Raw genomic sequence first — 23,684 nt, forward strand, 5'->3', positions numbered from 1 at the left:
CAAGACTTCAGTCTGACCGTGATGGAGTGTGGGTCGGGTGCAGGAGTCATGCAGACCTGCGGACAGTACTTTGATTGCACCAAGGCTCAGGGACGATGAGTTGATCCAAAGGAGGGGATGTGTCACTATTGCAGGCGGTGCATTGTTTCCTTATTGGGGAACATTGTTGATGCGTCGATGTCCAGAAGTGATGTGCACCAGTTCTGATGCATCAGCGCTCGGTCCAGAAGTGTCCTTAGTATATGGTGTCAGAGAATCAGTACTTATACCTAAAAAGGCATTTGATGTAGGGATGACTTCAAAGGAACTCTCTGAAGTGCACAAGGATCACTTTTAATCCAGCTCCAGACTTCTAGTGAATCAGCCCTTTGTGTAAGGGCAGGACAAAGTCTATTCAGATGTAACTGTGAAAGACCTCTCCCTCTAACTGCCCAGGAAAACTATCAGTATACAGATTAATGTAGATGTATCCCCTGTCACACCCAGACCTTCCTATGTGTTGGCTGTCCAAAGAGAATGCACAAGTGTAACTGTCACCTAAACCCAGACATATATCAGAGACAGGCTAAGGCACAGAGCGGTTGAAGTAAGAGTATGCCAACTTTCTAAAAGTAAATCAATAGAAATGATGGACGAAATACAGAACCAATAAAACATTCAACCCGAGTCACAGATTAAGGGTTTAATCCATCAATTATTTTGCTCACCATGCCACCCCAGTTTGGAACCAGCCATATGCAAATCAGTCTTGATCCAGTTCCCCATGAGAAAAGCCTAGCACCAATTGCCAAGCCAGGCCCTCCCTGGACAGGAAACAAGCTCCCTGGGACTGGTTTCAGGGTATCACCCTTCATCAGCCAGGCAAGCTTGAATCCAGTGGCATAGTGAGCCCAGGATCCACATCTGGGCGTACCTGGCCCACTTAGGGTGACAAAAGCAAACAACCACAAACCCTAGGCACACATAGTACACTTTTCTAGGAACGTACCAGTAAATCAAATATGCCAATCATGGAGAGACCCAAAGTATCACATTTTAGACACAAAGCCCTAAAGCCAGCAAAAACTAATTTCAGCACACAGTCAAAACAGGAGGTCAGAAAGCAAAAAGTCAGAGGAAACCACACCAAAAGATGTCAGGCCTACTTGGATTATTTTGTGAAACCTGTTGCTTCACCTGTATTGTTTTTACCTCAGGGTAATCTATTGAAATGTCACATAGCTTATGCTCTGCACTCAGCCCTCTGGTACTGACAACTAGATTGCCTCCTCTCTGTTTGAGAATATGCCTTAGACTGGTTATTGTACCTAACTCTTTCTGTGGTTAGGTTTTAACAGTGACAGTATCCTCTACATGCTAAAACGAGGGCCTGCACTCTAAACATTAGTACCTGATCCAATGATTACTTTATGATCTGTTATGTGTTACTTTTGCTCTTTTCATCAAATTGATAGTAAAAATGATTTTAAAAGAAAGAAGTCTGCTGCTATGTAAGGAAAAGGGTTTCTGCCTAAGGGTCAGGCAAAAAGGCTTGTGCTAGAAAGTGGAAAGGCATCTCAAACCGTGCCTGCATTGTATTAGTTTAAACCACACATGATCTAACTTTTTGCTACACATACTCAGATGAAAAAACAGTCAGGTTAAGGCACAGTAGTTAAGGTAACCTTCAATATTTTTCTCAAGCTACTACACAAAGAGGCATCTTTACAAGCCGCATGTGCCACCTTAGCACCGATACTGAGTAATTCTTTTGAGGCTAAGGCAGCGCTAAGGTGGCTTTTCTGCTGCGCCATTTTTACAAAGCGTCAGGCATAATGTATGCGGGGGTGTTCAGGCGCAGGGAAGCCTGAAAAAATGGTTCAGTGAAATTTGCAAGATTTCACCGCGCCATTTTTTCCATCATTTTTAACACCTGCTTAGAGCAGCCATTAAAATGACACACCCATTATATTCAATGGACTTCCCTGTGCTTTGCTGCACTAGTGTCAACATTTTCGACACTATTGTGCTAACGACAGCCATGGTGTGCGGTATTGTTAATATGGCACACACATGGTGACATTAGGTGCAGGTAGGGGGGCGCAAGGAAAGAGGCGCATCATCTATGATGCACCACTTTCTTGTAAATAAGCCCCACAATACCTACTATGAACTTCCTACTGACTTGCCTATATCTGAAAAACAATACAATGGATTCTTCCAAGGCTTTACTTTGCAGGTGCTCTGCAACAATGTACTAACACATGTTGTAAGAATTACAATAAAGAAAACATTTTCACATGACACAGAACACCATGGACACATTGAATGTGTAGTCGACTTGCTACTGACATAAAATATATCAGAAAAGCTAGGTGGCAAACAGATGTTAAGCATTATAAAATGCGGCCACCATTATCTTAACTTGAATAAAACATATTAAATATAATTGTGACAGCATTTTAATGTCGATATAAATGTAAAACATTTTAGTATGAAAAATATCTCCATCAGGTCTTTCGGGATGTATTCTGCCAAGAGCCTCTGACAATACATTTGTGCGAGAAAGTAGCCTCTTTCTAGCATGGTTACCCCCACTTTTGGCCTGTTTGTGAGTGTGTGTCAGTGTGTTTTTATTTTATGTCACTGGGACCCTGCTAGCCAGGACCCCAGTGCTCATAGACAAAAAACCTATATGTCAGTGTGTTTTGCCTGTCTCACTGGGATCAAGGTAGCCAGGACCCCAGTGCTCATAGTTTGTGGCCTAATGTGTGTGTAGTCAGTAGTGCTTAATTGTGTCACTGAGGCTCTGCTAACCAGAATCTCAATACTTATGCTCTCTCTGCTTTCAAGTTTGTCACTATAGGCTAGTGACTTCATTTACCAATTTCAATTGGTACACTGCACCACTCTTATAAGTCCTGAGTATATGGTACCTAGGTACCCAGGACATTGGGGTTCCAGGAAATCCTTATGGGCTGCAGCATTTCTTTTGCCACCCATAAGGAGCTCAGACAAACCCTTTCACAGGACTGCCACTGCAGCCTGCATGAAATAACACACACATTATTTCACAGCCATTTACACTTCACTGGAGTAACTTATAAGTCACCTATATGTCTAACCTTCACTTGCTGAAGGATAGGTGCAAAGTTACTAAGTATGAGGGCACCCTTGCACTAGCAAAGGTGCTCCCACTTAGTTCAGGGCCATTTCCCGGGACTTTGTGAGTGCGGGGACGCCATTATTCGCGTGCACTACATATAGGTCAATACCTATATGTAGCTTCACAATTGTAACTCTGAATATGCCCATGTAAGGTGTTTAAGATCATGGAATTATCCCCCCATTCCAAATCTGATATTGGGGAGCCAATTCCATGCATCCTGGGGGCTCCACTATAGACCCCGAGTACTGCCAAACCAGCTCTCTGAGGTTTGCACTGCAGCTACAGCTGCTGCCACCTCACAGACAGGGTTCTGCCCTTCTGGGGTCTGAGCAGCTCAGGCCCAGGAAGGCAGAACAAAGCATTTCCTTTGGGAGCACGGTGTTACACCCTCTCCCTTTGGACATAGGTGTTACAGGCTAGGGAGGAGTAGCCTCCCCCAGCCTCTGGAAATGCTTTGAAGGGCACAGATGGTGCCCTCCTTGCATAAGCCAGTCTACACCGGTTCAGGCACCCCTTGTCCCCAGCTCTGGCGTGAAACTGGAGAAAGGAAAGGGGAGTGACCACTCCCCTGTCCATCACCACCCTAGGGGTGGTGCCCAGAGCTCCTCATTGCGTCCCAGACTTTAGCCATCTTGCTTTGGAAGGTATGGGGGCACTCTGGAGGGCTCTGAGTGGTCAGTGCCAGCAGGTGACGTCAGAGACCCCTCCTGACAGGTCCTTACCTGATAAGGTAGCCAATCCCACTCTAAGGGTATTTAGGGTCTCTCCTATTTAGGGTCTCTCCTGTGGGTTCTCTTCAGATTCTACTTGCAAGTTTCCAGCAGGAATCCTCTGCAACTACTACTTCATCCTCTGACTTTGGATCAACTGCAGCCTGATCCAGGAACCACCGAAACAGCAACAAAGTATCCAATAGGGATACTTATCTTCTGCAATTTCAGCTCCAGCCAGCAACTGCAACAGTTTCCACAGTATGCATGCTCTATCTTCACCCTGCACCAGAAGGACTGAAGAAATCTCCCCTGCCCATGCAGGCACCTTCTAAATCGACAACCAGTTCTCTTGGACTCCTCTCACAGCAACGAGCGTGCTCCTTGGAACACAGAGGGTGGACCCCATCGACACAGACTGTCCTGAGGTCCTGCTGACGCAATTTGGAGGAGATAAGACCTTGCCTTCCTCCAACACTACAGTACCCCTGTGCACTGCGTCTTCTTCAACTCCTGAGGCCTCTCTGTACTATTGCAAAATTCCATCTTGCACAGCCTGGCTCAGGGCCCAGCACTCCATCCTGAGACGCTCAACTCGCTGAGTTGTTCTCCTGTGGCATTGGACCATCCTTTGTAGTGCTGCAAAAACCACATTTTGCACCTCCTTTGTCCCCCGTGTCCTGGGACTCCTGTGGCTGCTATCTGGTTCTCTGAGGGCTCTCTGAAGTCTTGACTGGTGAGAGCCCCCTATTCCTCCTCACACAGAGTTGAGGCCCCCAGGTCCCTCCTGGGTCCAGATAGCACCTAGGTGAACCAAACCGCAACTTTGCCAGAACCAAGGTTTGTTGGAGGAATCCAGCTCCAAAACTCACCTGCATCCAACTTCACGAAGTGGGACATCCTTTGTATCATGCAGGAACCCTCTGGCATCTTCCTAGGGTGCATTTCTTCAGTCTTCGTCGAACCAGGGACTCTTCTTTTGCACCTTCTTCTGGGTTTGCAGGGGCTCCTGTCCTTCCTGGAACTGCTTTAGAATTCTGGACTGGTCTCCTTCCTTTGCAGGTCTTCAGGTCCAGGAATCCACTATTTGTTATTTGCTGACTTGGTTGGTTCCTGCAATAATTCCAATCACAAGGTGTAGTGTGTCCTCAGGAAACTTGCAGTCCTTTTCTCCTGCTTTTCTGGGATCTGGGGTAGGGTAATTTACTTACCTTTGCTGTATTCTTACTCTCCCAGTGATTCTGCACACACTACACTGGTCTTGGGGGGAATTCGTGATTCGCATTCCACTATCTTAGTATATGGTTTGTGTTGCCCCTAGACCTATTTTCTCCCATTGCATTCTATAGCATTTCCTATTGTTTGCACTATCCTATGTCTAATTACTTACATTATTTTGGTGTCTAGTGTATATATTGTGTATAATACTCCAGAATGAGTATTGTCTCTAAGATATTTTTGGTACTGTGTCATCCAATTAAACTACCTTTATTTTTGGCAACACTAAGTATTGTCTTTACTTGTGTATGAGTACTGTTTAACTATAAGTGGTATTGCATGATTTTTGCATGTATCCTAGTTCAGCCTAAACTGCTCTGCTATAGCTACCTTTATCAGCCTAAGCTTCTAGAACACTACTTCTTCACTAATAAGGGATAACTGGACCTGTTATAAGGTGTAAGTACCCAAGTTACCCACTACAAACCAGGCCAGCAGGATCCCAGTGGGACAGGCAAAAACATACTGACATACAGGTCAGAATGGGGGCAACATGCCAAGGAAGATGGTACTTTCCTACACTGATGACCTGTGTGTCTTTTCAGATGTAAATCGTTTTGACCAGTCCTACCACTCTCTAAGTACTGTTCCATGGAAGAGCCAAGTATTGAAACGTTTTTTATCCTTGATGAGCATTCTGCATATTTACTTCTCTATTTGAGAAATCTGGTACTCTTTTGTCTATTCTGGAATGGCCAATACAATTTAATTAGGGCTGACAATACTTCAGGTATCTTGCTTCCCATGTCTATGATTCTCTCTAACATTTTATGTTAAACAGTTCTCAATATATTGACCTCAATCAATACTGTCATTTTTTTTGCTCCAGAGCCACCCTAGCCTCCTGTATGTCCTTCAGAATACAATAGAAATTGTAATCTCCTGAGGTCATGTTCACCAGTTCTTCAAACTGTGGATGTGCCGACGTAATGGCAGTGCCATTCATTGATGTCATGAACCCTCATTGATGACCCAACAGGATCCATTGGTTGTGTTGCACCATATATTTTAGTCTGCCAAACTTCCCCATGTTGTAATCGTCGGGACAGTTTATTCACACACATCACTCAAAAATAGTACCACCCACTTGTGATGTTGTGTAACTCGGCAGACTCATCAAGAGGAACTGTGTGCTTTCTGCAAATTTATTTTATGTGCAACATAATGGAGATTCTAAAGACTCTTTGACTTGCCATCCAAATTATAGGACTCTACATTTGTTGTTGCCTTTGTAGTGTTCCCCAAACACTGTATGGATCACTATGTCTTGCACCCAAATTAGTGATAATGACCAATTCATAGGTGATCAGGGAATGACACTTTTGCCCTCAGTTGACAAAGACGTGCTAACCATAGAGTGCCTCCATGATTTCAATGCACTTCAAGGGGGGGCAGCCATGCAACACTACTTCCACAGTTGGATTGCTCCTCCACCACTACAGTATTTGGTCAAATATGTGCCATTCACATGGCCCATACCATCAGTTTTGTAGCTCCAATCATAAGGGGAGATTGGATCCGCCTTCTGATGACACGATAATGGGGATGCAGGGAAAGGAGAGAAACAGAAGCAAAGGGGATATTCAGATTCCTGCTGGACTCCAATGTTCAAGTTTTTAGGGTACTGACTGCCTGCAGTCTCTGCCGCGCCAGCTTCACAGGTGCCCTTCTGCAAACCTCCATGCTACATTGACTATGGTGATTGCTGATCCTGGACTGAAGTTGTTGCAGTGCTGGGCATGCACTCTTGTCTTCGCCATTTCAGGCACACGCTTGGGCCATTCCTGTACATGAGCGTCTGCAAGGGAGGGAAAGTGGGGGCACTTTCCCTCCCCACCCCACCCCCCCCAATTTAGGTACAGCCGGGTGTGCAGGCTCACAGTGCAGCTTAACACTACGGCCTCCATAATGTTACGCTCCTGCACTAGTATAGTACTAAAATTATGCTCCCCCTCGCCCCGAAAAAATGTCTGCGGACGTCCATGTTCCTATAGTCTATGTTTCCAGTGAGGCATTATGGCTCTCTGTTTCATTCCTTGCCGCACTGCTTACTCACAAGTTGGTCACCCCTATGTCAGTGTTGATGCCACCAGGGTATGCCAAACATCTGCTGTATGACTATGACGCCTCCAGGCCATGCAAGATCTCACAATAATGCTATTATTACGTTCCCTGGACAACAAACATGGGTCCGGTTGGAGGATTTCATCCCAGCATGCGCACTATCATGGGTCCTGTGGGTAAGTGTGTCTTCATACCATGTTTCCTCCACCAGGCCCGTGCAGTGGTAATATACACTGGCAAGTGCCTGGTGAAACGTGACTGTGGTGAGAAGTTTGCTCATGGCATGTTCTTTTCTTTTGTGCTACGTTCAAAGTAGTGCTCTAAAACAGCCTAGCTCATTTGATGAAAAAGTGTGTCGTTTGTGTAAGAAAACTTGCTTTCACTTCCATAAATTCGATATACCGGGATATAGTCTAAAGTGCCGTGTGTAGCAATATAGGTAAGTAGTGATCCCAGTCAATAATTAAACTTATTGAGCGTCTTTGCTTACTAAGGGGCATATTTAGACTCTGTTTGCGCCGGAATTGCATATTTATACTTTGGCGTTAGATGCGTCTAGCGCCAAAGTCCATGGAGTTTGCGTCATCTTTTAGCGTGGACACCTACTTTGCGTTAATTATATGCAAGGTAGGCGTTCCCGTCTAAAAAATTGACTCCGAGGCATGTGCGCCGTATTTACACTCCCGGGCAAAATTCACGCCCGGGAGTGGGCGGGTCCAAAAAAATGACGTAGGGCCGCTTTTGCGCTGTTTTTTAGCGCCTGCTCAGGGCAGGCGTTAAGGGACCTGTGGGCTCGGAAGGAGCCCAGAGGTGCCCTCCCATGCCCCCAGGGACCCCCCCTGTCACCCTTGCCCACCCCAGGAGGACGCCTAAGGATGGAGGGACCCATCCCAGGGACATTAAGGTAAGTTCAGGTAAGTATTTTTTTTTTTTGTGGCATAGGGGGGCCTGATTTGTGCCCCCCTACATGCCACTATGCCCAATGACCATGCCCAGGGGACAGAAGTCCCCTGGGCATGGCCATTGGGCAAGGGGGCATGACTCCTGTCTTTATTAAGAGGGAGTCGAAAAAAATGGCGCAAATCGGGTTGAGGCGAAAAATTTGCCTCAGCCTGACTTGCCCCATTTTTTGGCGCCCAAGCTCCATATCCCCCTACGCCGGTGCTGCCTGGTGTACGTCGTTTTTTTTCACGCACACCAGGCAGCGCCGGCGGCTAATGCCGGCTAACGTCATTGAATAAATACGGCACCCGCATGGTGCTTCAGAATGGCGTTAGCCGGCGCTAATTTTTTTGGCGCAAAACTGCGTTAGCGCAGTTTTGCGTCAAAAAGTATAAATATGGCCCTAATTCCTTGACAAAATGTTGGGTAGTTTATCGTGATTTTAGGAATGTGACAAGGATTAAAATCTTACATTTCAAGGAAAAGACATTTAAAAAATATGTATTGATTAAATGTATCTATATTATTTTGACTGTATTATTGTAAATGGGTTTCAATAATCAAAGAAATATATGATTTTTAACCTTCTCAAACCTTTCATGATTCAAAGTGTATTGATTATTTTTATATGACGATATTATCTATAGACAATGCTTTACGACTCTTACCGACCTTCCCATAATTGTTTCAAATATGCCATCCTATATTCTCTGTCATTTTCTACTGTGCAGGCAGTAACGTGAATAAATATTGCGTTCGCCTCTGTTATTATTTGGATGCTTGATGAATTTATCAATGCAACCGTTTGCTTCATATGGATTTATATTGTCAGGGATGCGGTTAAACAGCGACAAGGCGCGAGCAACTATGCTAGTTTAGATTTGATTCAGGCTGGTGGGCAATACGACAGTGCTCCTCTTATCAACACAAAAAGAACTATACGTATGTCCTTTGGTTTCTCCTTTATCCATTGCTTGTTTAACCCCTTAGCTGCTGGGCCTTTTCCCCCCCAGTGCTGAGCCCTTTTTTGGCTATTTGGGGTAGTTCGCGCTTAGGGCTTCATAACTTTTTGTCCACATAAGCTAACCACGCCAAATTTGCGTCCTTTTTTTCCAACATCCTAGGGATTCTAATGGTACCCAGAGTGTGTGGTTTACCCTGGAGGAGACCAAGAAAATAGCCAAAATACAGTGAAAATTTAGTTTTTTCCAAAAAAATGGGAAAAAAGGGCCGCCGAAGAAGGCTTGTGGTTTTTTCCCTGAAAATGCCATCAACAAAGGGTTTCTGGTGCTGAAATCACTATCTTCCCACCTTTCAGGAACGGGCAGACTTGAATCAGAAAACCACATTTTCCAACACAAATTTGGCATTTTACTGGGACATACCCCATTTTTACTATTTTTGGTGCTTTCAACCTCCTTCCAGTTAGTGACAGGAATGGGTCTGAAACCAATGCTGGATCCCGGAAAGCTAAACATTTCTGAAAACTAGACAAAATTCTGAATTCAGCAAGGGGTCATTTGTGTAGATCCTACAAGGTTTTCCTACAGAAAATAACAGATGAAATAAAAAAATATTGAAATTGAGCTGAAAACAACAGCCATTTTTCTTTATGTTTTACTCTGTAACTTTTTCCTGCGATGTCAGATTTCTGAAAGCAATATACCGTTTTGTCTGCTGGACTCTTCTGGTTGCGGGGATATAAAGGGCTTATAGGTTCATCAAGAACCCTAGGTACCCAGAGCCAATAAATGAGGTGCACCCTGCAGTTGGTTTTCATTCTATACTGGGTATACAGCAAATCATTTGCTGAAATATGAGGAGTGAAAAAGAGGTATCAAGAAAACCTTTGCATTTCCAAAATGGGATCAAGATAAGGTTTTGAGGAGCAGTGGTTATTTGCACATCTTTGAATTCCGAGGTGCCCATACTAGCATGTGAATTGCAGGGCATTTCTCAAATAGACGTCTTTTTTACACACTCTCTTATATTTGGAAGGAAAAAATGTAGAGAAAGATAAGGGGCAATAACACTTGTTTTGCTATTCTATGTTCCCCCAAGTCTCCCGATAAAAATGATACCTCACTTGTGTGGGTAGGCCTAGCGCCCGCGACAGGAAATGCCCCAAAACACAACGTGGACACATCCCATTTTTTCACAAAATACAGAGCTGTTTTTTTGCAAAGTGCCTACCTGTAGATTATGGCCTCTAGCTCAGCCGGCACATAGGGAAACCTACCAAACCTGTACATTTTTGAAAACTAGAGACCTAGGGGAATCCAAGATGGGGTGACTCGCGGGGCTCTGACCAGGTTCTGTTACCCAGAATCCTTTGCAAACCTCAAAAAGTGGCTAAAAAAACAAGTTTTCCTCACATTTCGGTGACAGAAAGTTCTGGAATCTGAGATAAGCCTCAAATTTCCTTCCACCCAGCGTCCCCCCAAGTCTCCCAATAAAAATGATACCTCACTTGTGTGGGTAGGCCTAGCGCCCGCGACAGGAAATGCCCCAAAACACAACGTGGACACATCACAGAAAACAGAGCTGTTTTTTGCAAAGTGCCTACCTGTAGATTTTGGCCTCTAGCTCAGCCGGCACCTAGGGAAACCTACCAAACCTGTACATTTTTTAAAACTAGAGACCGAGGGGAATCCAAGATGGGGTGACTCGCGGGGCTCTGACCAGGTTCTGTTACCCAGAATCCTTTGCAAACCTCAAAAAGTGGCTAAAAAAACAAGTTTTCCTCACATTTCGGTGACAGAAAGTTCTGGAATCGGGGAGGAGCCTCAAATTTCCTTCCACCCAGCGTCCCCCCAAGTCTCCCGATAAAAATGATACCTCACTTGTGTGGGTAGGCCTAGCGCCCGTGACAGGAAATGCCCCAAAACACAACGTGGACACATCACAGAAAACAGAGCTGTTTTTTGCAAAGTGCCTACCTGTAGATTTTGGCCTCTAGCTCAGCCGGCACCTAGGGAAACCTACCAAACCTGTACATTTTTTAAAACTAGAGACCTAGGGGAATCCAAGATGGGGTGACTCGCGGGGCTCTGACCAGGTTCTGTTACCCAGAATCCTTTGCAAACCTCAAAAAGTGGCTAAAAAAACAAGTTTTCCTCACATTTCGGTGACAGAAAGTTCTGGAATCGGGGAGGAGCCTCAAATTTCCTTCCACCCAGCGTCCCCCCAAGTCTCCCGATAAAAATGATACCTCACTTGTGTGGGTAGGCCTAGCGCCCGTGACAGGAAATGCCCCAAAACACAACGTGGACACATCACAGAAAACAGAGCTGTTTTTTGCAAAGTGCCTACCTGTAGATTTTGGCCTCTAGCTCAGTCGGCACCTAGGGAAACCTACCAAACCTGTACATTTTTGAAAACTAGAGACATAGGGGAATCCAAGATGGGGTGACTCGCGGGGCTCTGACCAGGTTCTGTTACCCAGAATCCTTTGCAAACCTCAAAAAGTGGCTAAAAAAACAAGTTTTCCTCACATTTCGGTGACAGAAAGTTCTGGAATCTGAGAGGAGCCTCACATTTCCTTCCACCCAGCGTCCCCCCAAGTCTCCCGATAAAAATGATACCTCACTTGTGTGGGTAGGCCTAGCGCCCGCAACAGGAAATGCCCCAAAACACAACGTGGACACATCACAGAAAACAGAGCTGTTTTTTGCAAAGTGCCTACCTGTAGATTTTGGCCTCTAGCTCAGCCGGCACCTAGGGAAACCTACCAAACCTGTACATTTTTGAAAACTAGAGACCTAGGGGAATCCAAGATGGGGTGACTCGCGGGGCTCTGACCAGGTTCTGTTACCCAGAATCCTTTGCAAACCTCAAAAAGTGGCTAAAAAAACAAGTTTTCCTCACATTTCGGTGACAGAAAGTTCTGGAATCGGAGAGGAGCCTCAAATTTCCTTCCACCCAGCGTCCCCCCAAGTCTCCCGATAAAAATGATACCTCACTTGTGTGGGTAGGCCTAGCGCCCGCGACAGGAAATGCCCCAAAACACAACGTGGACACATCACAGAAAACAGAGCTGTTTTTTGCAAAGTGCCTACCTGTAGATTTTGGCCTCTAGCTCAGCCGGCACCTAGGGAAACCTACCAAACCTGTACATTTTTGAAAACTAGAGACCTAGGGGAATCCAAGATGGGGTGACTCGCGGGGCTCTGACCAGGTTCTGTTACCCAGAATCCTTTGCAAACCTCAAAAAGTGGCTAAAAAAACAAGTTTTCCTCACATTTCGGTGATAGAAAGTTCTGGAATCTGAGAGGAGCCTCAAATTTCCTTCCACCCAGCGTCCCCCCAAGTCTCCCGATAAAAATGATACCTCACTTGTGTGGGTAGGCCTAGCGCCCGCGACAGGAAATGCCCCAAAACACAACGTGGACACATCACAGAAAACAGAGCTGTTTTTTGCAAAGTGCCTACCTGTAGATTTTGGCCTCTAGCTCAGCAGGCACCTAGGGAAACCTACCAAACCTGTACATTTTTGAAAACTAGAGACCTAGGGGAATCCAAGATGGGGTGACTCGCGGGGCTCTGACCAGGTTCTGTTACCCAGAATCCTTTGCAAACCTCAAAAAGTGGCTAAAAAAACAAGTTTTCCTCACATTTCGGTGACAGAAAGTTCTGGAATCTGAGAGGAGCCTCACATTTCCTTCCACCCAGCGTCCCCCCAAGTCTCCCGATAAAAATGATACCTCACTTGTGTGGGTAGGCCTAGCGCCCGCAACAGGAAATGCCCCAAAACACAACGTGGACACATCACAGAAAACAGAGCTGTTTTTTGCAAAGTGCCTACCTGTAGATTTTGGCCTCTAGCTCAGCCGGCACCTAGGGAAACCTACCAAACCTGTACATTTTTGAAAACTAGAGACCTAGGGGAATCCAAGATGGGGTGACTCGCGGGGCTCTGACCAGGTTCTGTTACCCAGAATCCTTTGCAAACCTCAAAAAGTGGCTAAAAAAACAAGTTTTCCTCACATTTCGGTGACAGAAAGTTCTGGAATCTGAGAGGAGCCTCACATTTCCTTCCACCCAGCGTCCCCCCAAGTCTCCCGATAAAAATGATACCTCACTTGTGTGGGTAGGCCTAGCGCCCGCGACAGGAAATGCCCCAAAACACAACGTGGACACATCACAGAAAACAGAGCTGTTTTTTGCAAAGTGCCTACCTGTAGATTTTGGCCTCTAGCTCAGCCGGCACCTAGGGAAACCTACCAAACCTGTACATTTTTGAAAACTAGAGACCTAGGGGAATCCAAGATGGGGTGACTCGCGGGGCTCTGACCAGGTTCTGTTACCCAGAATCCTTTGCAAACCTCAAAAAGTGGCTAAAAAAACAAGTTTTCCTCACATTTCGGTGACAGAAAGTTCTGGAATCAGAGAGGAGCCTCAAATTTCCATCCACCCAGCGTCCCCCCAAGTCTCCCGATAAAAATGATACCTCACTTGTGTGGGTAGGCCTAGCGCCCGCGACAGGAAATGCCCCAAAACACAACGTGGACACATCACAGAAAACAGAGCTGTTTTTTGCAAAGTGCCTACCTGTAGATTTTGGCCTCTAGCTCAGCTGGCACCTAGGGAAACCTACCAAACCTGTACATTTTTGAAAACTAGAGACCTAGGGGAATCCAAGATGGGGTGACTCGCGGGGCTCTGACCAGGTTCTGTTACCCAGAATCCTTTGCAAACCTCAAAAAGTGGCTAAAAAAACAAGTTTTCCTCACATTTCGGTGACAGAAAGTTCTGGAATCGGAGAGGAGCCTCAAATTTCCTTCCACCCAGCGTCCCCCCAAGTCTCCCGATAAAAATGATACCTCACTTGTGTGGGTAGGCCTAGCGCCCGCGACAGGAAATGCCCCAAAACACAACGTGGACACATCACAGAAAACAGAGCTGTTTTTTGCAAAGTGCCTACCTGTAGATTTTGGCCTCTAGCTCAGCCGGCACCTAGGGAAACCTACCAAACCTGTACATTTTTGAAAACTAGAGACCTAGGGGAATCCAAGATGGGGTGACTCGCGGGGCTCTGACCAGGTTCTGTTACCCAGAATCCTTTGCAAACCTCAAAAAGTGGCTAAAAAAACAAGATTTCCTCACATTTAGGTGACAGAAAGTTCTGGAATCTGAGAGGAGCCTCAAATTTCCTTCCACCCAGCGTCCCCCCAAGTCTCCCGATAAAAATGATACCTCACTTGTGTGGGTAGGCCTAGCGCCCGCGACAGGAAATGCCCCAAAACACAACGTGGACACATCACAGAAAACAGAGCTGTTTTTTGCAAAGTGCCTACCTGTAGATTTTGGCCTCTAGCTCAGCCGGCACCTAGGGAAACCTACCAAACCTGTACATTTTTGAAAACTAGAGACCTAGGGGAATCCAAGATGGGGTGACTCGCGGGGCTCTGACCAGGTTCTGTTACCCAGAATCCTTTGCAAACCTCAAAAAGTGGCTAAAAAAACAAGTTTTCCTCACATTTCGGTGACAGAAAGTTCTGGAATCTGAGAGGAGCCTCACATTTCCTTCCACCCAGCGTCCCCCCAAGTCTCCCGATAAAAATGATACCTCACTTGTGTGGGTAGGCCTAGCGCCCGCGACAGGAAATGCCCCAAAACACAACGTGGACACATCACAGAAAACAGAGCTGTTTTTTGCAAAGTGCCTACCTGTAGATTTTGGCCTCTAGCTCAGCCGGCACCTAGGGAAACCTACCAAACCTGTACATTTTTGAAAACTAGAGACCTAGGGGAATCCAAGATGGGGTGACTCGCGGGGCTCTGACCAGGTTCTGTTACCCAGAATCCTTTGCAAACCTCAAAAAGCGGCTAAAAAAACAAGTTTTCCTCACATTTCGGTGACAGAAAGTTCTGGAATCTGAGAGGAGCCTCACATTTCCTTCCACCCAGCGTCCCCCCAAGTCTCCCGATAAAAATGATACCTCACTTGTGTGGGTAGGCCTAGCGCCCGCGACAGGAAATGCCCCAAAACACAACGTGGACACATCACAGAAAACAGAGCTGTTTTTTGCAAAGTGCCTACCTGTAGATTTTGGCCTCTAGCTCAGCCGGCACCTAGGGAAACCTACCAAACCTGTACATTTTTGAAAACTAGAGACGTAGGGGAATCCAAGATGGGGTGACTCGCGGGGCTCTGACCAGGTTCTGTTACCCAGAATCCTTTGCAAACCTCAAAAAGTGGCTAAAAAAACAAGTTTTCCTCACATTTCGGTGACAGAAAGTTCTGGAATCGGAGAGGAGCCTCAAATTTCCTTCCACCCAGCGTCCCCCCAAGTCTCCCGATAAAAATGATACCTCACTTGTGTGGGTAGGCCTAGCGCCCGCGACAGGAAATGCCCCAAAACACAACGTGGACACATCTCAGAAAACAGAGCTGTTTTTTGCAAAGTGCCTACCTGTAGATTTTGGCCTCTAGCTCAGCCGGCACCTAGGGAAACCTACCAAACCTGTACATTTTTGAAAACTAGAGACCTAGGGGAATCCAAGATGGTGTGACTCGCGGGGCTCTGACCAGGTTCTGTTACCCAGAATCCTTTGCAAACCTCAAAAAGTGGCTAAAAAAACAAGTTTTCCTCACATTTCGGTGACAGAAAGTTCTGGAATCTGAGAGGAGCCTCAAATTTCCTTCCACCCAGCGTCCCCCCAAGTCTCCCGATAAAAATGATACCTCACTTGTGTGGGTAGGCCTAGCGCCCGCGACAGGAAATGCCCCAAAACACAACGTGGACACATCACAGAAAACAGAGCTGTTTTTTGCAAAGTGCCTACCTGTAGATTTTGGCCTCTAGCTCAGCTGGCACCTAGGGAAACCTACCAAACCTGTACATTTTTGAAAACTAGAGACCTAGGGGAATCCAAGATGGGGTGACTCGCGGGGCTCTGACCAGGTTCTGTTACCCAGAATCCTTTGCAAACCTCAAAAAGTGGCTAAAAAAACAAGTTTTCCTCACATTTCGGTGACAGAAAGTTCTGGAATCGGAGAGGAGCCTCAAATTTCCTTCCACCCAGCGTCCCCCCAAGTCTCCCGATAAAAATGATACCTCACTTGTGTGGGTAGGCCTAGCGCCCGCGACAGGAAATGCCCCAAAACACAACGTGACACATCACAGAAAACAGAGCTGTTTTTTGCAAAGTGCCTACCTGTAGATTTTGGCCTCTAGCTCAGCCGGCACCTAGGGAAACCTACCAAACCTGTACATTTTTGAAAACTAGAGACCTAGGGGAATCCAAGATGGGGTGACTCGCGGGGCTCTGACCAGGTTCTGTTACCCAGAATCCTTTGCAAACCTCAAAAAGTGGCTAAAAAAACAAGTTTTCCTCACATTTCGGTGACAGAAAGTTCTGGAATCTGAGAGGAGCCTCAAATTTCCTTCCACCCAGCGTCCCCCCAAGTCTCCCGATAAAAATGATACCTCACTTGTGTGGGTAGGCCTAGCGCCCGCGACAGGAAATGCCCCAAAACACAACGTGGACACATCACAGAAAACAGAGCTGTTTTTTGCAAAGTGCCTACCTGTAGATTTTGACCTCTAGCTCAGCCGGCACCTAAGGAAACCTACCAAACCTGTACATTTTTGAAAACTAGAGACCTAGGGGAATCCAAGATGGGGTGACTCGCGGGGCTCTGACCAGGTTCTGTTACCCAGAATCCTTTGCAAACCTCAAAAAGTGGCTAAAAAAACAAGTTTTCCTCACATTTCGGTGACAGAAAGTTTTGGAATCTGAGAGGAGCCTCAAATTTCCTTCCACCCAGCGTCCCCCCAAGTCTCCTGATAAAAATGATACCTCACTTGTGTGGGTAGGCCTAGCGCCCGCGACAGGAAATGCCCCAAAACACAACGTGGACACATCACAGAAAACAGAGCTGTTTTTTGCAAAGTGCCTACCTGTAGATTTTGGCCTCTAGCTCAGCCGGCACCTAGGGAAACCTACCAAACCTGTACATTTTTGAAAACTAGAGACCTAGGGGAATCCAAGATGGGGTGACTCGCGGGGCTCTGACCAGGTTCTGTTACCCAGAATCCTTTGCAAACCTCAAAAAGTGGCTAAAAAAACAAGTTTTCCTCACATTTCGGTGACAGAAAGTTCTGGAATCTGAGAGGAGCCTCACATTTCCTTCCACCCAGCGTCCCCCCAAGTCTCCCGATAAAAATGATACCTCACTTGTGTGGGTAGGCCTAGCGCCCGCGACAGGAAATGCCCCAAAACACAACGTGGACACATCACAGAAAACAGAGCTGTTTTTTGCAAAGTGCCTACCTGTAGATTTTGGCCTCTAGCTCAGCCGGCACCTAGGGAAACCTACCAAACCTGTACATTTTTGAAAACTAGAGACGTAGGGGAATCCAAGATGGGGTGACTCGCGGGGCTCTGACCAGGTTCTGTTACCCAGAATCCTTTGCAAACCTCAAAAAGTGGCTAAAAAAACAAGTTTTCCTCACATTTCGGTGACAGAAAGTTCTGGAATCGGAGAGGAGCCTCAAATTTCCTTCCACCCAGCGTCCCCCCAAGTCTCCCGATAAAAATGATACCTCACTTGTGTGGGTAGGCCTAGCGCCCGCGACAGGAAATGCCCCAAAACACAACGTGGACACATCTCAGAAAACAGAGCTGTTTTTTGCAAAGTGCCTACCTGTAGATTTTGGCCTCTAGCTCAGCCGGCACCTAGGGAAACCTACCAAACCTGTACATTTTTGAAAACTAGAGACCTAGGGGAATCCAAGATGGTGTGACTCGCGGGGCTCTGACCAGGTTCTGTTACCCAGAATCCTTTGCAAACCTCAAAAAGTGGCTAAAAAAACAAGTTTTCCTCACATTTCGGTGACAGAAAGTTCTGGAATCTGAGAGGAGCCTCAAATTTCCTTCCACCCAGCGTCCCCCCAAGTCTCCCGATAAAAATGATACCTCACTTGTGTGGGTAGGCCTAGCGCCCGCGACAGGAAATGCCCCAAAACACAACGTGGACACATCACAGAAAACAGAGCTGTTTTTTGCAAAGTGCCTACCTGTAGATTTTGGCCTCTAGCTCAGCTGGCACCTAGGGAAACCTACCAAACCTGTACATTTTTGAAAACTAGAGACCTAGGGGAATCCAAGATGGGGTGACTCGCGGGGCTCTGACCAGGTTCTGTTACCCAGAATCCTTTGCAAACCTCAAAAAGTGGCCTAAAAAACAAGTTTTCCTCACATTTCGGTGACAGAAAGTTCTGGAATCGGAGAGGAGCCTCAAATTTCCTTCCACCCAGCGTCCCCCCAAGTCTCCCGATAAAAATGATACCTCACTTGTGTGGGTAGGCCTAGCGCCCGCGACAGGAAATGCCCCAAAACACAACGTGACACATCACAGAAAACAGAGCTGTTTTTTGCAAAGTGCCTACCTGTAGATTTTGGCCTCTAGCTCAGCCGGCACCTAGGGAAACCTACCAAACCTGTACATTTTTGAAAACTAGAGACCTAGGGGAATCCAAGATGGGGTGACTCGCGGGGCTCTGACCAGGTTCTGTTACCCAGAATCCTTTGCAAACCTCAAAAAGTGGCTAAAAAAACAAGTTTTCCTCACATTTCGGTGACAGAAAGTTCTGGAATCTGAGAGGAGCCTCAAATTTCCTTCCACCCAGCGTCCCCCCAAGTCTCCCGATAAAAATGATACCTCACTTGTGTGGGTAGGCCTAGCGCCCGCGACAGGAAATGCCCCAAAACACAACGTGGACACATCACAGAAAACAGAGCTGTTTTTTGCAAAGTGCCTACCTGTAGATTTTGACCTCTAGCTCAGCCGGCACCTAAGGAAACCTACCAAACCTGTACATTTTTGAAAACTAGAGACCTAGGGGAATCCAAGATGGGGTGACTCGCGGGGCTCTGACCAGGTTCTGTTACCCAGAATCCTTTGCAAACCTCAAAAAGTGGCTAAAAAAACAAGTTTTCCTCACATTTCGGTGACAGAAAGTTTTGGAATCTGAGAGGAGCCTCAAATTTCCTTCCACCCAGCGTCCCCCCAAGTCTCCTGATAAAAATGATACCTCACTTGTGTGGGTAGGCCTAGCGCCCGCGACAGGAAATGCCCCAAAACACAACGTGGACACATCACAGAAAACAGAGCTGTTTTTTGCAAAGTGCCTACCTGTAGATTTTGGCCTCTAGCTCAGCCGGCACCTAGGGAAACCTACCAAACCTGTGCATTTCTGAAAACTAGAGACCTAGGGGAATCCAAGGAGGGGTGACTTGCGGGGCTCGGACCAGGTTCTGTTACCCAGAATCCTTTGCAAACCTCAAAAAGTGGCTAAAAAAACAAGTTTTCCTCACATTTCGGTGACAGAAAGTTCTGGAATCTGAGAGGAGCCACAAATTTCCTTCCACCCAGCGTTCCCCCAAGCCTCCCGATAAAAATGATACCTCACTTGTGTGGTTAGGCCTGGTGCCTGCGACAGGAATAGATCACACAACGTCAATGTTGGTCCTTACGTGAGGCAGCTGTTGACCCTGGGGTGATCCATTCCTGACACAGACACTAGGTGTAGGCACTCAAGTGGGGTAGTGTTTTTATCAGGACAGGTGAGGAGTCACTGGGTGGTAGGAATATTGTGGATCCCAGCATATTCCTGTAGTTTGTGTGACAGAAATGCGAGAAAAATTGATTTTTTTTCAACATTTCAGCTTTGCAGGGTATTCTGGGTAAGAAAACTTTGGGGAAGCCACACAAGTGACACCTCTGTGGACTCCCCCGAATGTCTAGTTTCCAGAAATGTTTGGGTTTAGTGTGTTTCTCTATATGGCCGCCGAATCCAGGACCAAAAACACAGGTGCCTGCCTTACAAAACCAGTTTGTTTTGCCATGGATAATTTTGATGTCTCCACAATATGATTTGGGTGGTGGAATTTGGGGCTGAACTAAATTGGGGAGCTCCCAAGAGAGCACTCTCTCTCTGCTTGCCGCCGCATTCACCTGCTCTCTGGGTTGGCCTAACCCACTATTACCCAGTTGCACAAACAGCTTGCGAAGGGACAGCAGGACTGTCCTCATCACCTCCCTCATAATGTACTGGAAGAGGAGTTATCGAATGGGACTCCTCTGACTGAAAAATCACTCCCAGAGTCTGCGCCATTGTCCTATCCCTCAGATGCTGTCTCAGTATCTGATGTCTCAGTCTCTGATCCTATGTCAGAGCGGTCCTCTATAACCCGAGTGTAGGCAGCAGTCATCCATCAAGATGCCATCTCTGCTATTGGCTAAACTGTTGCTCTAAAACACTAGCCTACGTAGACAGTCACAAAATCGATGGTGTGTGAGATACGTGCAACAGTAGAGGCCACCTTACCTGCGCTTCTTCCCTCAATCAGCACGTACTTTCAAGACACTCAAAAAACACCTTGTCACATACCATTCGTCACAGTCTTTAGCACCTCCTGCTCCCAGTCCAACAATCATTATTGGTGCTCCCACTCCCTCCTCCTCGGATTCCCTCATTACCACCCAGCAAAAGTGCCCTTCATCTCTCCATAGACTTTGCTAATGTACTCAGCTATTTACATAAAATACAGATTTGCTCTTTGCAGTAGGCATATAAACCTTCTGCGCTTCTTTATGGCACTAAAACTGCCACTAGACAAGTCGGACCCTTTTCCCCCCAGGGAAACCACACACATATTGACAAAAGTGATATATATATGACAGCCAATCACCTGAAATTCAACTCAAGCAAAACCGAAATAATCCTCTTTGGCCCACACAAAAACACCTGGGACCCCTCATGGTGGCCCACCACGCTAGGCCCTGCACCCACCCCCGCCAACCACGCACGCAACCTCAGCATCATCCTAGACTCCTCCCTCTCGATGACCCAACAAATCAACGCTCTCACCTCCTCATGCTTCAACACACTCCGTATACTGAAAAACATTCAAATGGATCCCCACAGAGACCAGAAAAACTGTCACTCACGCACACATCAGCAGCAGGCTTGATTACGGAAACGCCGGCACCACTCTAAAACTCAAGCGCAAACTACACGCATCTAGAACTCAGCAGCACGACTCATCCTCGACCTCCGCCGACACGAACACATCTCTCCACACCTCAAATCCCTCCACTGGCTCCCCATTGACAAAAGGATCACCTTCAAGATCCTCATCCTCGCACACAAATCACTCCACAACACAGGCCCTGCCTACCTCAACGAGAGTCACCTTCCACACCCCCACACGAAACGTCCGCTCAGCTGACCTCTCTCTCGCCTCTGTCCCCCGCATCAAACACACCACCACCGGGGGCAGATCCTTCTCCTACCTTGCACCCAAAACCTGGAACGCCCTCACAACCCACCTTCGCAAGACCCAAAACCTACTTCTTTTCAGGAAGGGCCTCAAAACCTGGCTTTTCGAACAGTGAACCTCCCAGCCCCTTTCCCTCCCCCCGCCCCCCCCCTAAGCACCTTGAGACCCTCACAGGTGAGTAGCACACTTTATAAATCTCTTTGGTATATATAGATCTACCTCTATATATATATATATATCTATGAACATAGATATATCTATAGATATATCCATGTACATAGATATATCTATCTACATAGATATATAAATATAGATCTATATATAGATCTATTTTTTTTAGTTGTTGTATGGTTTCCTTGGGGGCCAAAATGGCCCCCAGGGAAACCCTACAACATCTAAAAAAAAAATTGCCCCCACAGGGGGTCACCCTGCCCACGGGCGACCCCCTGTCATTTTTTTTTTTTTTTTTTTTAAACAATCCCCTGTGGGCACCTACCTTTTTTTTTTAAATTAATTATGCCCCCGGGGGGGGCGGCCCATTTTCCGAGGGGGCCGCCCCCCCAAAGTGAAATCCCTGGCGTCTAGTGGTGTTTCCTGGCCCCCGATCGCAGCTGTGCTGCGATCGGGGGCCAGGAAACACTTTGAGAAGGCCTCGTAAGAAAGGGGAGACTCTCCCCTTTCTTACGAGGCCTTCTCAAACTGTTTCTGGCCCCCGATCGCAGCTGTGCTGCGATCGGGGGCCAGAAACAGTTTGAGAAGGCCTCGTAAGAAAGGGGAGAGTCTCCCCTTTCTTACGAGGCCTTTTCAAAGTGTTTCCTGGCCCCCCGATCGCAGCTGTGCTGCGATCGGGGGGCCAGGAAACCTGAAAGTGTTTCCTGGCCCCCGATCGCAGCTGTGCTGCGACCGGGGGGCCAGGAAACACTTTCAGGAAGGCCTCGTAAGAAAGGGGAGACACTCCCCTTTCTTACGAGGCCTTCCCGAACGTGAGAAAGGCCGTTTTCCCCATCAAAGCAGGAAGCGGCCGCAAGGCTGCTTCCTGCTTTGATGGGGAAAACACCTTTGCAACGTCAGCGCACCGCAAGGCGCGCTGACGTCACAAAGGGGCGGGTGGGGGGGCGGGGGGAGACACGGAAGCTTCCGTGTCTCCCGGGGGGGTTTAAAAAAAATAAAAATCCTCGGGTGCGACGCACCCGAGGATTTATTGATACCCTTCCTGGTATCGGCCACTGGTCGTGACCCGCACCAGGGAGGGTGTGTGGGCGTCGGTCAGTGGCCGACGCCCGCACCTAAGCGGTTAATAATGTCAATCACGGTTTCAGGTCAGCAATTCAATATTGGGAATGGAGTTTTATCCAATTGTAGAAGCTAACAATCTGATTGTCATACAGTTTTAAGAATTTGTGTTTAAGCCGCCACAAAAAATATCCAACACAAATGTGTGTAATTTATTTTCTCCTATATTAAAATTTCTGAAAGTACCCAGAGTTTGTCCATTGTCCTGGGGAGAAGCAAGAGAGCATTCAAAATATGGCTCAACTTAGGCCTTTTTGGAAATATTGAAAAAATGTCCTGCGCATGAAAGTCAGCATCTATTTCCTAAGAATGGCACGAGCTAAAGGTTTGTTGTAATTCTATTGCCCTCTTCTGAGCTTTGAGAAACAGAGTTGTTAAAAATATTTTTATCAAATATTTTGCAATTTTCTAAATGATAGTTAATATTTTCTTTGTTGGCATTTTCTACCTACTTGCAGTTTGTGGAATAAAGAAATATGAAACCCATCGATGATCCGCGGAAGCTGTATATTTATCACAATTTGATAAAAAGTAATATACAGTTACTTCTATCAGGCTCTTCCTGTAACAGGGATATAACGGTCTTTTATTTGTCTAAATCAAATCAAATCAAATCATTAACATTTATAAAGCGCGCTACTCACCCGTGCGGGTCTCAAGGCGCTAGGGGAAAGGGGGGGTTACTGCTGCTCGAATAGCCAGGTTTTTAGGAGTCTCCGGAAAGCGGAGTGGTCCTGGGTGGTCCTGAGGCTGGTGGGGAGGGAGTTCCAGGTCTTGGCCGCCAGGAAGGAGAAAGATCTCCCACCCGCCGTGGAGCGGCGGATGCGAGGGACGGCAGCGAGTGCGAGACCAGAGGAACGGAGGAGGCGGGTGGGGACGTAGAAGCTGAGGCGTCGGTTGAGGTATTCCGGTCCCTTGTTGTGGAGGGCTTTGTGTGCGTGGGTGAGAAGTCGAAA

Source organism: Pleurodeles waltl, chromosome 1_1 (assembly GCF_031143425.1).
Source record: "Pleurodeles waltl isolate 20211129_DDA chromosome 1_1, aPleWal1.hap1.20221129, whole genome shotgun sequence".
Lineage (NCBI taxonomy): Eukaryota > Metazoa > Chordata > Amphibia > Caudata > Salamandridae > Pleurodeles > Pleurodeles waltl.